The sequence below is a fragment of the Poromitra crassiceps genome, assembly GCF_964638095.1.
Source record: "Poromitra crassiceps genome assembly, chromosome: 7".
In the NCBI taxonomy this organism is placed as follows: Eukaryota; Metazoa; Chordata; class Actinopteri; order Beryciformes; family Melamphaidae; genus Poromitra; species Poromitra crassiceps.
Window position 1 is genome coordinate 8,204,009 of NC_139628.1, and position 17,167 is coordinate 8,221,175.

Here is a 17,167-nt window from a genome sequence, read left to right on the forward strand (position 1 = left end):
CGCTACAGAGTGAAGCCTCTACCCCGGCGGCCTCTCACCAGGCAAGACTGCGGCTTCACCAAAGCCCCGCCTGCGGCCACAAGGGCTTCCTGAGCAGCTGACTTTTTCTCTCTCAAAACAATTGAAACCACCGCCACGATTTTATTTCACCAGAGGCGAAGGCAGCAACACAAAAGACTGATGAATAACAGAAGAGAAGGTAAGCCCACTAAACTGGTGTGCAGCATTGCATTAACAGTCAGTAGATAGACAGAGTAAACACGATTCTGACCAATCAGTCGTCTACAATGTTTTCACATCACCGTATGGTACCGGGTTCACAGCCCTAGAACCCCAACGAAGCAGGGACCAAAAGTAGCACGACTCAACCCCAACTCAACCCGGGCTGTCCACGTTTTTACCGGTGGAATGAGACCATTTATCGAGTCGAGCGGAGCGGGACCGTGCTACTACCTGCGGTGGAAATGGGCCATTATAGCCCATATTTGAGCCCATGTAGGACCCATGTAGTACCCACATAGAACTTTAAACTGGGACCAAGTTGGGTGTTGTGTATGTTACCCAGTTGGGCCCCACCTAAGACCAAGTGTAATCCTACATGAAACCCATATGGGCAATTGACATGGGGCCATTATTTAACCCGCGGACAATCCCATATAAGACCCATTTTACAAACCCATGTGGGCCCCATTTTTCAGCCCATGTAGGGCCCACATGGGCCCCACATACAAATTTTGGCTGGGCACAAGCCTTGAGATGCCAAGTTGACTTGAAAAGATGTCATTTACACCCTGATTTTAGCTGAAAAGATTCACTGTAACCAGGCGGGCCACAAATGTCAGATGTAGTTACTGTAGCTTGGTACAATGAATATCTAAAACAGGGCGTAAATCAGTGGTTCCCAAACTGGGGTACACATACTAGGGATCGGCAACAAATTTCAAATTTTCGAATAATTGTTTTAATTATCAAGATCGACTTTTATTGTTGAAAGTTTTTTTTATTTTTTTATTATTATTTTGAAATGTTTTTTTGTTTTTGTTTTTTACCGGCACCTGTCTCTTTAAGAATTGTTTTGAAATGTTGTCCAACCAACAGATTATTATTCTGTAGAGTACAGCACTGCTTAGGACAATATCTCTATATATTGGCTTTGATTGTACATACTCTGTGTACAGGGTCACACTGTAGTCTTATACTGTACTATAAAAATGTATACACACGCGTATATATACTTGTCTAATTATAAAATATCATACATGCAGAGTTTTTGTATTGTGAAATATTCAACTAGTGTCTTCTTATTCAGGTCTCCACAATGACGCAGCCCATGCAACTGAGGGTCATCCTTGGCAAAAATGATTTCAAGAGGCTGAATCTGCCAGCAGGGATGCCGGACTCCATACAGGCATTGTGTCAAGCAGTAAAGGCACATTTTGCATTGACAAGAGACTTTCGGCTCCAGTATCAAGATGCTTCTTTCAACAATGAATTCTTTAACCTGGAAGACATCTCGGAAATAGATGACAGAGCCAATATAAAGGTGGTCTACTCACAAACAGAAGATGATCCAGTGACACTTATACCTCAAGCTGCCTCAAGCCCAGCAGATTCCTCCTTGGTTGACACGGAGCCCTCCACATCTTCTGGCTCATCTACAAGGCAGTTGCCTTGGCCAAGTCTCTTTCCGATCCCTTGCTTCAGCTATGATGCTGAACTGATGATTGAAACAGGTAATGCAGAGGGGGTCATGTCTATGTTCCCCGGGTTCTATGTTCCCCGGGTTCTATGTTCCCCGCTCCTGCTAAAAAGGGTTCTATGTTCCCCGCTCCCGAAAAAGGGTCCTATGTTCCCCGGGTCCTATGTTCCCCGCTCGTATGCGTAAAGTCGGCTAGTGCAAACCGCAAAAAAAAGAGGAGTTCGGTAAAGTTGGAAATATATTGACAGATTCGCACTTCCCGGATCAATAGCTCATAAACGAAGCGTTTGTACTGCACACACGACGCCTCTTTCCCATCTTAGTAAGGTAGACAACGAACTACAACCTTATTTTCACCTAAATGAGCGATCCTCCGAGCTGGACAAATAACATAGAACCCGGGGAACATAGGTACGCTCCCATGCAGAGTACAGGGCTAGTGGAACTCTTCTAACAATTCCAATCGTTTTCCTGCCCGTGTGTCCTATTTTGTATGAAGTTGTACATTGTATGTAAACCTGAGGTTACCCTTGTACTAACACTTCTGGATAAAATTTTCTCGTAAATAAGTAACCAGTAAGCTCCTTTTTTCACTTTTGTATTCTACTTGACTTTGAGCTTGCTTGCTGCCACTTTCTCTACTCCTACTCTTCTAACAATAACACCGAAGCTGTTAAGCCAAATTTTGGGAAGAAGTTTATAAATACAAAGCCTACCCAGAAAGTCACAACATGGATTTGGTTGCACAAGCCCTTGTGAATAAACATCCTTGTCTGAAGGAGAAGGGATCTGTTAGTTGGCTATGCCGCATGGACTATTAGGCTCAAGACGAAAATGGCCAACTACAGAGTAATGATGAGAGGCCTGGGCTGTGAGGAGGTGAAGATAAATTCACTAAAGAACAAGACAAGACAAGACATATCTCAGGCAGCGAAGAATGTGAAAAAGCCCAGAAGAGGAGAGGAGATTATTGTCCAGGACATCATTCTGGAGAAACCACTGAGAGTCTGGAAGAGGAGAGAATTGCTCTGCTTTCAGAGGTTAAGAAGAGAAACAATGACCACATAGTAGTGACACAGAAAATGGACAAGACTTTCTCATACAGAAGGCAAGAAGTTCTTCAAGAAAAGCCCATGGCAGAAGAGTTCAAACGGAGATGGCCAGCCCTGTTCACTGAGAAAGAGGTGCATGTTTGTGTTGAGTTTTTAAATGCCCCCAGAGTATCCACATACAGTACATAAGAACAGGAAGATCAAATCAAATATAATAGTGTAATAATAGTGTGAATAGAGTGATCAAACTGCTAGTAATTCATTGTTCATTCATCATTCATGTGTTGTATATCATTGTGATGTTCTGATAGGGTGGGTGAGTGACAAGTGTGTTGTTAATGTTTTTCAGATCGATAAGGAGTTCCTACGCCTCTCCTACCTCTGCTATCTACATTCTTTGCTGCGCTCGACCGGTACTCACCACGTTTGATGGAGATCTTTCAAGCCAAAGGTGGGGTGAATGAAAGAAAAATTCAACATGTCATGGAGGCCATTTCCCAGGTTTGTATGGGTAGACGTCTGCTTATAAAGCAATACTGGTATCAAATCCAGCTTAACCCATTGATACCTAATGCAGCATGTGCGTGTATATCCCTCATTTGTGTGTGTATCCCTTTAACCCATTGATACCTGCGCACGTTCTCTAGAGTGGCACTCTAAACCTACTGCACGTTTGTAAACACCCCCTGTAAACCTGACGTTTTGGGACAAGTTGCCAGAGCGGTCGGCGTTCACTAAAACCTTTATATCTCAGGCTCTGTAGCACATAGAAACATAAAATAAAAAGCATTTGAGAGCTTAACCCTTTGGCTTTTCGTATTATATTTGCCCTAATGTTACTTCATTTTTTTTTATCTTTAACCCCAAAAAATAAAAAGATTCTAACGCATTTTAAGAAATGTTAATAAAGATTACGGCAAATGTAACCCTGCCAAATAGAAAGCCATGGGTTTAAGCTCTCAAATGCTTTTTATTTTATGTTTCTATATGCTACAGAGCCTGAGATATAAAGGCTTTAGTGAACCCTTGACAATTACTGCAGCAAAAGTAACGTTAGCGACCTCTGTTTTGCAGTCGTCTTGAAATACGGCAAATTCGCCAAAAGTCACTCACCCAATGAGCCTTGGCTAGCGTGTCAACAGTCACATCATAATCTGGGTGTGGAATCTTCTTATTCATTGATGTCTTCATCCTCAAAGTAAGTCATATACTCCGTTCAGTTCATCACTTAGCGTTAGCTTAGCTTACTGTCTGAGACGCGGCCATGCAGAATTGTCACTGTGCAGAGTGGAGGCTATTGCAGATTGGAACATGAGATAAATAAATCTGAAATTACGTCCGCAACATTAATTTCAACCTCTAATACAACTAGAGTTGTATGGGAAGTCTTGCTGGACCGGCGCTTCCTTGATTTGCCCTGTAGTTCAGCTTGGGAAAACTGTCCACACCGTCAAGGCAAAAATAAAAATGAAAAACTACAAAACCCACAATGCATTTCACCTCCGCCACATCTATTTCAGCAAATAATGATGCATTTCATTGGTCACATGAAAGGTAAAAGGACACGCCCATGAACCGCGTGACGCGGTCTTAAAGGGATACACACACAAATGCTGCATCAGGTATCAATGGGTTAATTGTTTCCAGGTGTGAAGTGAGATTGTTTTCCTGTGGCCAGGATGACATGCCCCGAACTCATTTGATTGGTCGCCGCAACTGCTTTTTCTTGAAAATGTGCGGCAAGTAAAAAAGATATGTTTAAGATTAGGCTTTTTCTATTTAACCAGGACCATACCCTAACCCTAACCAATTTGTTTTACTTGCCTAGCCCCAATGTTTTCAAATAAGGAAAATCCTTGTTAAGAATGTGTGTGGTTTGACCAGTAATCGAACGCCCAGTCCTCGGATTACATTACATTACATTACATTACGTCATTTGGCAGAAGCTTTTATCCAAAGCGACTTACAATAACACATTTTTGCAATAGAGCAATCAACTATGGAGCACAGTCTATGACAACTACAAATTCTGAAGGAACAGTGGTACAAGTTTAGTTTAGGTTAGTAGTTTTTTTTTTTTTTTTTTTTAGAAAGAGAGAGAAAGAAGTTAGATCAAGAAGGGCCCAGATGGAGCCTGAAAAGGTGAGTCTTTAGTCTTTTCCGAAAGATCGGCAGTGATTCAGCAGTCCTGACCGAAGGTGGAAGCTCGTTCCACCATTGAGGTGCCACGAGAAGAGTCGAGATCGGGATGAGCGACTTGTGAGCCCCCGTAGAGGGGAGCTGACTGGTGTACTGCCCTGTAGGCCAGTACCAGTGTCTTGAATTTGATGCGAGCTGAGATGGGAAGCCAGTGGAGGTCCCGGAAGAGGGGAGTGACATGAGAGAATTTGGGTTGGTTGAATACCAGAGAGGCAGCAGCGTTCTGAATGAGCTGAAGCGGTCGGATGTCGGTGGCAGGTAGGCCGGCCAGGAGCACGTTGCAGTAGTCCAGGCGAGAGATGATAAGTGACTGGACGGTTACTACTAGTAACCGACCCATAAACGCTCTGCAAAATCCTAACCCAAACCTTATTGTTATTAATCCGATTGTCACCACCGCCGCTCCGTCTCCGTATTATACCACGATCTCTCAAATTAACACAGTTTCTCTTCGTCGCTCCGTCCCCTCACGCCGCTCTCGTCCACCCCTCAAAACGTTAAACACCAACCTCATTGAGATTAAATCTACTCTTGGTGTCGAATGCTCTAAATTAACTAACACTGATGATAAACCTATTCGATTTGGATTCATTAATATCAGATCAATCACCAATAAAGCCCTCCTGGTCAATGACTTAATCATTGAACATAATATTGACGTTATGGGATTATGCGAAACCTGGCTAAAACCGGACGTTGTTCTTCCACTCATTGAAGCCTCCCCCCCTAACTTTGACAATTCGCATGTTGCCAGAATGTCAAGAAATGGTGGGGGCGTTGGCCTAATTTATAACTCAAATCTAGGTCTTTTGCAGGATCAAAAGTATAAGCTCTTATCTTGTGAGATACTTACTATGATACACTCTAATATAGCTGGCCTCGGAGCCTTCTACCTAGTTATGCTTTACCGCCCACCTGGGCCCTATTCATCTTTTCTTGATGAATTTTCCAATTTTCTCTCTGACCTCGTAACGGATAATATCCTTATCATTGGCGATTTCAATATTCATGTTAACTGTAAAGCTGACCCACTCTGCAAAACCTTTCTATCTTTAGTCGACACCCTTGGCTTTGCTCAGCTGGTTCATGAACAAACGCATTCTAACGGCAACACGCTTGATCTCGTCCTCGCTCGTGGGATTAACGTCTCAGATCTGTCAGTCATGATATACCCTCCAGCACTGTCAGATCATTATCTCATTAAATTTAAAATAGACCTGCCCCTCCGGCAATCAAACCTAGCCGATACCTATACCGCCCGGCGTATCGATAGTTCTACTCCCACTGAACTCGCTGATTTGTTATCAGGGCCGCTTTCCTCTCTCCCAGAGTGGATCGACTCCATTAATGAATTCACAAATCAATTTAACTCTATCCTACTCGCCTCGCTTGATTCTATCGCACCTCTACGTACTAAAATCTGTCGCCCTAAAAAACCCTCGCCTTGGTATACTGCTCTATCGACTAGCTTGGAGTGATAGCCTATTAAAATACAAATGTATGCTCTCCGCTGCTAGAGCCTCCTACCTATCAGATCTTATTAACACTAATAAAAATAATCCTAAATTTCTATTTGACACGGTCGCAAATCTTACCCTCCCCCAATACAAACTCTCCATTTACAGCTAATGACTTCCTTGACTTCTTTAACCGCAAACTTATCTGTATTAGAGATGAAATTAGCAACTCTCTATTACTCACAAAGGGTGCTAACCCCTCTCCTAGCCCTGTCCTTAGAACCTTAGACGAGAGTATTATACTCTCGAATTTTGAGACTATTTCTCTAAATGCACTTTCAAAAATTGTACTTTCATCTAAATCCACAACCTGTTTATTCGACCCTCTCCCTGCAAAGTTGATTAAGGAACTCCTTCCAATATTAGGCCCCCCCTTACTTAACATTATCAATAGCTCCCCTCTCCTCTGGCATTGTCCCTGCCTCCTTCAAATCTGCTGTAATCAAACCTCTACTCAAAAAGCCAAATCTTGATTCTGAGGTTCTTAACAACTTCAGACCAATCTCAAATCTCCCCTTCCTCTCTAAAGTTCTTGAAAAAGTAGTCTCGACCCAATTAACTGACTACCTCTCGCATAATAAACTTCTCGATCCCTTTCAATCTGGTTTTAGATCACTCCATAGTACTGAAACTGCTCTTACAAAAGTAACCAATGTCCTCGCGTCCGACTCTAATTTCTCCTCTCTTCTCATATTATTAGATTTAAGCGCAGCCTTCGATACAATCGATCATAAGATCCTCCTAGACCGCTTATCTAACTACGTAGGTATCCGGGGCACTGCCCTATCCTGGCTAAAGTCATATTTGTCTGATAGGACACATTGTGTCTCATATAAAAATATTATGTCCACATTCTCCTCAGTGAAGTTTGGTGTACCGCAGGGATCAGTCCTGGGTCCCTTACTCTTTGGTGTTTACTTACTGCCTCTTGGCGAAATTTTCCGTAGATATGGCATTACCTTCCACTGTTATGCCGATGATACCCACATTTATATACCAATTAGACCAGACGATCACTCTAAACTCGCTAATCTTGAATCCTGCTTAATCGCTGTTACAGATTGGATGTCAAATAATTTCTTGCGACTAAACGCCAACAAAACTGAACTACTAGTTGTTGGCCCAAAAACCCAACTTCCATTTCTCACTGATCTTAGTCTGAACATTGAGAACTACGTAATTACTCCAAACTCAAAGGTGAAAAACCTAGGTGTTACCTTTGATCCTACTCTGTCATTCGATGCTCACATTAAGGATATCACTAAAATAGCTTTCTTTCATCTTCGCAATATCTCAAAGATCCGTCCCTTGCTAAATGCAACGGATGCCGAAACCTTAATACACGCCTTTGTTTCATCTATACTCGACTACTGTAATGTCTTATTCTCTGGCCTTCCACTTTGTAGCAAATTACAACTCGTGCAAAATGCCGCTGCTAGAATTCTAACTAGAACTAAGAAGTTTGATCATATAACTCCGGTCTTAATCTCCCTCCACTGGCTCCCAATTCAGGCCAGATCAGACTTTAAGGTGCTTCTGTTAACCTATAAATTTTTGCACGGGCTCGCACCCCCGTACTTATGAGCTAACCATTCCTTATGTTCCCACGCGTACTCTCCGCTCACAGGACGGTAATTATCTTACCGTCCCTAAAATTAAGAAAAAATCAGCAGGTAGCAGAGCATTTTCTTACCGTGCTCCACATCTCTGGAACCAGCTTCCTCTGTCAGTTAGGGAAGCTGGCTCCATTGAAATCTTCAAAACTAGACTCAAAACCCATTTATTCTCCCAATCATTTGGTTGTGCTTGATGGTTATGTTTGATGATGTCATTCTCTAGAAATATTTATTAGCTCTTGAGTACATACAATCCTGAATTGCTGAGCGGGCTGTCTCAAGCCAGCAATATCAGTATAAACTTAGACTTGACCTAATTTAATAATATGGCATCAGTCGACCCAGTAGCCTAGATAGAAAATCTATTAGCTGGTGAATAAACTTAGTCCTGAACTGCTGAGCGGGCTATCACAAGCCAGCAGTATCAGTATAAACTTAGACTTGACCTAATTTGATAATATGGCATCAGTCGACCCAGTAGCTTAGATAGAAAATCTAATAGCTGGTGAATAAACTTAGTCCTGAACTGCTGAGCGGGCTATCACAAGCCAGCAGTATCAGTATAAACTTAGACTTGACCTAATTTAATAATATGGCATCAGCCGATCCAGTAGCTCAGATATAAAATCAAATAGCTGGTGAATAAACTTAGACTTATCAGTCTAAACTTAGACCTAGACTACCTAGACCTGAATTAGCAGTATAGTATTAGTCATCCTAAATAATCCTAATAAATTTTGATTTGACCTAATTTTATTGTTGTCTATAGAGTTAGTTCCACCTCTGCCCAGATTCCCCCGCTCTCTTCTCTCTCTCCCCCTCAGGTTGCCTTCATTGGCCTGACGTACGCCGCTGCAGCCCTAGGTCCGGCCGTCATCGCCCTAGCCACCTGTCGTCACTCTAGGCCATCTACCCACTACTCCTTCTCCTGTCTGACACCCTGACACCCCGGGCTCATCACCACCACCGACCCCTATCCTCATCATCCTGGTCACCTGCCTGCCTGAGGGAAGGGGGGGGATGCCCCCCCCAGCCCCCGGCCTCATCATCACCTCCAACTCCTATCCTCCCCTCCTCTTAATCATCACCTCCGACTCCTATCCTCCCCTCCCCTCCTCTTAATCCATGTCACCAATGCGGACTCATGGATTCCTCAGATCATCCTCATGGAACTCCCAATCTTGTTACCCCTTTTTTTCACCTAGCTAATTAGCTAGTATTCTCTAAACCTACGAACACTTAAAGACTACATTTTTTATTTCTTTTTGGACTCTACTTTTAACATTTTCAACTCTCTTGATCTTAGGATAATTTAAAAACTACATTTTCATATCCCTTTTGTTGGACTCCTTTTTACATTTTCAATTTTCTGTTCTTTTGTAAATTTTATTTCCATAATAAACCATTTACAGAGTTTCATTACCGGAAAACTCTGTACATGGTTTAGCCCGGCATCTCTCGGCCTGTCTCGGAGGGGAGTCCCCGGATGGGGGTCCATTGCTGGGCCCCTATAGCACAACGACCTCACAAGGTTCCTCCTCAGCCAAGTCACTGAGGCAGTCCATGTGGCGATCCATGTGTGGATTGCCACCATATGGTGGAAAGGTTTTCTTGCGTTCACTGGGGGTGAGGGGACGCCGCTGTGTCCCGGCCTGGCCTTCTCTCCCACGCCTTATGTGGGCGGGGCGGGGGGCATCGGTGCTCTTCATCACTGGTCGAGGGCTGCCGGTTGGTTTAGAACAGCTTATGTAGGCGATAGATTAGCTACAGCCTAAGGCTGACCTGTTATAGTGTTCAGGCAAAGATCAGACTAGAGCAGAGTAGGATAGGCCAGATTAGGCTGTAGATTAGCTAGATCCCCTATGTCCCAGTTAGCTCTGGTTAATGCTTAGAGTAGTCAGTTGTCTGATCTTCTCCCCCCCCTCTCTTTCTCTTTCCCCCTTCCCCCGCTCCTTCCCTTCTTCCCCCTTCCTGTTCTCCCCTCTCCCACATTTCCCACTCCCCCCCCACCTCCTCTCTTTCCATGCTCTTTCCTCCCCCACATCCCACCGCCCCCCCCCTCCCTTCTCCTGCTCTCTCCTCCTTCTCCCCTCCTCTGTTCCTTCTCCTCTTCTCCCCTATTTTCCCGAATCCCTGCCACTTCCTGCTCTCCCCTCTCTCACATTCCCCCTGCTCTCCTTCCCCTGCACCCTCCCACCTCTCCTTCTCTGTTCTCTCCTCCTCCACATTTCCCATTTTCTCCCCACCCTCGCCCTAATCCGGGCCCGTATCCTACTCCCTCCCCTCCCCTCCCCCAACCCTAGACCCTACCTCTACCCTGGCTCTCCCTCCCCTGCACCCTCCCATCTCTCCTTCTCCTGTCTCTCCTCCTCCACATTTCCCATTTTCTCCCCACCTCCTCCCTCTCACATTCCCACTGCTCTCCCTCCCCTGCACCCTCCCACATCTCCTTCTCTGTTCTCTCCTCCTCCACATTTCCCATTTTCTCCCCACCCTCGCCCTAATCCGGGCCCGTATCCTACTCCCTCCCCTCCCCCAACCCTAGACCCTACCTCTACCCTGGCTCTCCCTCCCCTGCACCCTCATCTCTCCTTCTCTGTTCTCTCCTCCTCCACATTTCCTATTTTCTCCCCACCTCCCCCCTCTCCTCCCTCACATCCCCCCGCTCTCCCTCCCTCCTCCACTCTCCTGCTTTCTCCTCTTCCCGGTGTTTCTTCCTCTTCCCCCCTTCCCCCACTACTCTAAAGCATAGTACACATTCTACTCCAAAGCATGGCACCCACTCTATCCCCTCCAATATTTCGCCACTATTTAAAGCATGGCACCCATGCTCTTAGTATTTCGCCACTATTCAAAGCATGGCACCCACTCTTCCCTAAAGCAAGGCACCCATAAGCTCTATATGTGAACATGTGCTTTTTTGGCAAAAGGACTCACTACTAAAGGCTTGCAGCCAATTAAATTAGGCATAGTTTGGTTGCTAAGAAATTGACATATGTCCGTTTGCAAGATGTGCATCTATATTTCTCATTCTCTCCCCACCTCCTCCCTCCCCCTGCTCTCTTCTCCCCCACACCCCCCCCTTTCCCCTCTCCTGCTCTCTCCTCTTGCTCCTTCCCCACCTCCTATACCCTCCAACATCTCCCATTCCCTCCCCACCCCATCACTATCTCACATTCCTCCTGCTCTTCTCCCTTCTCCTGCTCTCTCCTCTGCTCTCTCTTCATTTCTATATTTTCTATATTATCAATTGTTCAAATGTTATCTTTATTCTGTATATTCTTGTTACTGTTGTGTCAGCTAGAATTAGCTAGACATACTTTATGTGAAGCCCTCTGAGACATGCTTGTGAATTAGGGCTATATAAATAAACTTGACTTGACTTGACTTGACCAGGAGTTGAGTCCCTTCTCTTGCGAGAAAGGGACGGATTTTGCAGATTTGTAGAGGGAGAACCTACAGGAGCGTGCTGTCGCAGCTATGTTGGCTGAGCAAGACAGCTGGTTGTCGAGGATCACCCCAAGGTTCTTAGCTGTTTGGGAGGGAAGTACAGTGGTGTTGTCAATGGAGATGGAGAGATCTGTGAGAGGGCAGTCTTTCCCTGGGAGGAAGAGTAGCTCAGTCTTACCAAGGTTGAGCTTGAGGTGGTGGGTAGACATCCAGTCGCCAATGTCTTTGAGGCATGCAGAGATGCGAGCCTTGATTTGAGTGTCAGGCAGGGGGGGAAGGAAAGGAAAAGCTGGGTGTCATCAGCATAGCAGTGATAAGAAAAGCCATGAGAAGAGATCACATAGGCAAGAGATCTGATATAGAGAAGGAAAAGTAAGGGGCCCAGGACTGAGCCCTGGGGGACACCGGTGGGAAGAGGGCAGGATCTGGAGAGGGACTCTCTCCATAAGACCTGGTACGAGCGGTTCGAGAGATAGGAAGCAAACCAGGAGAGTGCAGAACCTGAAATGCCGAGGTCAGACAGAGTGGACAGAAGGATTTGGTGGTTGACTGTATCGAAGGCAGCAGACAGGTCAAGGAGGACAAGGACAGAGGAGAGGGATGAGGCCTTAGCAGTGTGAAAGGCAAGCACCTTACCAAGACATAAGCCCAACCTGAACTGAACTTTTTTCACCCCCTAACCCTAAATCTTATATATATATATATATTTATTTTACTTGCCGCATGTTTTCAGGAAGAAGCAATTGTGGCGACCAATCAAATGTGTTTGGGGCTTGATCATCCATAGTGCTGGTGGCTTTCTCACAGAAAGGCTTCAGAGCTAACTTCTCACATGTATGTCAAGCACACTGCAATGCCCTGCCAGCAAGCAGGAAACGGATATAGATATATATTTTTGGAAGCTATTAAAATCGTTTTCAAATCAATAAAATATTTTTCTCTTTTTCCTCAGGATGACACAATACATACAAGACGAGCATGCATCCTCAAGTCCCTGTGCATCTACCTGAACGAAGACCATGAGGACCTTGTAAAGGAATATATTGTGAGTTACATACACATACTGTACATATCTGCTAATTCTCAAATTTCTGAGGTTGGAAACTACAGACAGAATTTAGGATTTGATGGATCGTTTTTGAACCTCCTAAAAAATACACATTAAGATAAAATAAGCTTTCCCCTGAGGGGAAATTCACAGTGACCATGACCTTTGAACACCCAAATTGTTATCAGTTCATTCTTGAGTCTAAGTGGAAGTTTGTGCCAGATGTAATGAAATTCCCTCCAGGTGTTCCTGAGATATCGTGGAATGGACATGAGGTCACAGTGACCTTGACATTTGATCACTAATCAGTTCATCCTTGAGTCCTTGTGCCAAATCTGAATACATTCTTTCAAGGCGTTCCTGAGATTGCATTCACGAGAATCAGATGGATGGTTACTCTTAATTGCATAACATACTGGACATCACACTTGTAGGAAGTAACCCCCCCTGGGCCTGAGGAGGCCGGGACCGAGAGAGCAGTCTATCGGGCAGCTCGACAGAAGATGAATGAAGACAATTCTGCCAAGAGGAAGGTGAGGAGGCCAGAGACACTTCATCTTAGGGCTGGGCGATATGACCTCTAACGAATATCTCAATATTTTTCATCTATATCGCGATACACTATATATATCTCGATATTTTGAAATCTCTCATAAATGCTCGATTTAACCCTTCTGGGTTCAAACACATTTTGACCAATGGATTTCCATGACTTTAAACCAAATTTCCATGTGTATACATGAAAAAGTCAGTGAGTAAAAAATATTCTATGTAATGTAACTACTAACAGATGACAATAATTGAAAAACTAACATGGTCATTTAGTAGCCTACTAAAACACATTACTAGCCCCAACACTGACGACAACAAAGATCTTGAGTAGGGCTGGGCAATATGGACTAAAAATCATATCTCAGTATTTTTAGGCTGAATGGCGAAATATGATATATCTTGGTATTTTCTACAAAGTGGGCTAAATTTTCAATTAATAAATTGGGCTGGGCGATATGGACTCTTACAAAATATATTTACACAATGTGATTTTTGATAAAAAATCATCAGTGAATAATGATATAATGAATAACGTTAAGTGGGTAAAGGCAAATAATAGAACAGCTAGAACAGTCTGTCTGGTAAGCTCAGAAAATGACTTCACTTTACTGCAGCCTTTAAAGGCCCAATCCGTCAATACTCACTATTACTGACGCCGGTGGCCGTTAGTGTAACTGCAGGCAGCGTGTGAACGAGCTGACGCGCGGGCACCATACTCGCACGCGCACAAGCAGTTGCCTGGCAACAGCAGAGGTGTTGGTTGCTTTGTAATGTTAACTCATAAAAGTCACTTGAAAACGGCAACCTGGACAATTTATCGGTCAGATCAGCCTCGAGATGCCAAGGAAGGATTCTGGATGAATTAGGGGACGTTATTGTGGCATGTTTGGCCGTGTTTTGGCTTGCGTTGGCTGCGGGGAAGTCGATACTCATATTAGCACAAGCCAGGAAATAGCCTGCTCCCCCTGTATGTACGGTACCGTGTAATGCCTGGAGTTGACCAAACTGAACAATCAAACAATGTTTTATAAGCATAACAGTAACGTTCGGCATATTTAGGACTGTTAAATTCATTATCCACACAAGACGGTAACGTTATTAGTGGGGCTGGTGGTAATTTCTATAAATGTAAATTAATATTAGTTAGCCGTGATTAGCATCAAGCTAACGTTAACTATGTGCAGTCCCACTGCAGCTAACTGCAGCCAGAGCCTGCTGGTTGCGGGGAAATGGATACTCACGTTAGCACAAGCCAGGAAATAGCCTGCTCCCCCTGTATGTACGGTACCGTGTAATGCCTGGAGTTGACCAAACTGAACAGTCAAACAATGTACCGTAAGCATAACAGACAGTAGGCTAACGTTAGGCATATTTCCGACTGTTAGATTCATTATCAACACAAGACAGTAACGTTATTAGTGGGGCTGGTGTTAATTTCTATAAATATAGCTAAATCTTTTAGTTAGCCGCGTATAGCATCAAGCTAACGTTATGGTTCTAATAGGCAGTCTCACCACCGCAGCTAAATGCAGTCAAACAATAATGTTCCATGACCATAAGCGTAACGGTAGTAACGTTAGGGTTGCATTACTTCACACAAGACGGTAATGTTAGCAGAGTTTCTGACCAGGTGGTCAGATACTTGTACTACGGAGTGACAGTAAAAATCTTGAATCTTGAAAATCCATTAGCAAGCAGCTAACGTTATCTGGTCAAAACCACATTACAGTAGCTACAAGCAGCAAGTTCCCTTCATGAACCGAAAACACAGTCCTGACTCTAGTTTCCCCCCGATGTCGGTCACATTGCTGCTGTCTGGCCAGACGGGCTTCATTAGATAAATATTTATTTATTTAGTGTGGACTTTTTCTGGAGTCTGTGTTGTTTCCTTTTGCTAGCAGCTAGCGACGAACGTAACGTTAAAAGCTACTTTAGCCATTTCCTGTTAGCCGGCGTCTAGGACAAGAGGCTCATGAACGCGCACAGACGTCACATCCTCTAGCTGTGGCGGGAAATGCTATCCCCTTCGAAACTGCGGTTTTTCCATGTATCTTCTGAACGGCTGGTCGGAGAGAAACGCCCCTGGTCGCCATTTTTAAGTTACGTCAACATTCACTCAGTGCCAATAATAAACACTTTGTGCACATTTATTTCTCGCCAGAACCAACGGAATGGGCCTTTAACTCATTGAGTGCCAAGGACGTCGATCGACATCAAAGTAAATAGTGACGTAGAGTGCCAAGGACGTCGATCGACGTCAAATGCGTTTTTTGACAGTGGGACGTGGATCAAAGCCTCAGGCATCTACTGTACAAATATGGGAGCTATTGAAGGTGTATAACCTATTTTACGGACTCATTAGGTGGCGACAGTGCTCTCCAGATTAGAGAAAGGTCCGGAAAACAACAGGAAAAAGCCGTGATCAAAGAGAAACCGATGCATGCTGCAGCCAGAGCCATATAGATTGCTCTGTCGGGAGCTGATGTTGGCTGCGGACAGCAGTCAATCCGCGCCCACAACTGAGCCCCTCTGTCTCTGTCTGTCTGTCTGTATAGTTTCTCCACACGATTAGCAGCCAGAAAAGCAACACCCGACGCCAAACCATTCTCAGCAGTCCGGTTTGGCTCTTCCGTGTCGCGCTGGGGGCCGGCGCACCAAAACGGAGCACTCCGAAAATAGAGTGGGTGCGTGTTAGGCTGTGTGTTAGTGTGGGGAGGAGTTTGCAGCTGAGGGGGGGAGAGGGGGAGAGGGGCACGCAGGGCATCACACAACTACACCACGTCACTTCATCAGAAAATATTATCTTCAGAGTCAGTGAATGTGCTTGAAATGCTTCATTTCACAAAAGGCGGAATATCTCAGCTAATAATTTGAAACGCCTGTATTTGCTCAAAACGACCTATCTTCTCCGGCTCATAACTAAAGAACGGAAAATGGTATCAATAAACTTTTTTTTGCTGATAATACAATAGAGCCAGCTCGTTCTTTGTGCGTGTTCGGTGTTTACATATTAATATCACACAATATTCTGTGGGCCTCGAGAAATCACTGAAAACGCTCTGAAAACTCTGGCACTGGGAGCGTCCGTTCTCCAAAAGTGGCTGGCACTCAATGAGTTAATTATTAATTAAAAGCAGTGGGTATAACATAATTGACATTTCTATTTTGGGTATTTTGTTTAGTTGCTGCGCAAGGTCAACGAGGACTCCTCTGATGTTGAAAACGCTGATGTGGCACGTGCCTCTGTAAGTTTTACAACCCAGGTTAATTTGTCATGTCATTTAAGAAGTAGCAAGTCATTTTTTTTAAATGTCCTATTTTTGGTAAAACAGGATTTTCCTTGCCTTTTTTATTATAAACGACTTGGGTGTGCTATATGTTATGAAATGTGACACACAGCAGGAAGGGGGAAGAAAATTCCCCAACCCACGCTGGGCTTTGTTTTTACTTGGGACTTGTTTTTACTTGGACAGATTCATGTTGGTTTGTCCTCCTAACCCTCAGTTTGTGTGTGATACTAACCCCGCCCATGTGAAGTGGAGAGCTCCTGCTCAGCTGCCAGCCATTGGGACTGATTAGTCTGATTAGTAATCGAGTGATTTGATTTGTGTGCTGCTTGGTTGTGATTAAAGGCTGAAACAGACAATGATCACATGTTGGTATCACAACTGATGAGTTTGCTCTAAAATTTTAGACATTATGGACAGTCTATGTCCGATATAATAACCTACTTGGTGATATTGACGATAGCCTATGTAGGATGCTAGTGTAGGGTTGGTTTGTGTGGTATCACTTATTCTGGTTTTCAAGCTCTGGTGGAGCTCCCTTCATTTTGTAACTTTGTGTAAGATTATTGAGGGTTTTTCGGGAACTTCTCCTCCTACACCTTCTTTTGACTTAGACCACGTGGGTGATGGCTTTCACCATTTTTCACCCGGGCAGCCACAACATATGGAGCGGGTCTACACTAACAGACTTAGATCGACAGAGGTTCTTATCCGTGCCGCCGACCAGGGCAGATGGGAGGAGGCCCA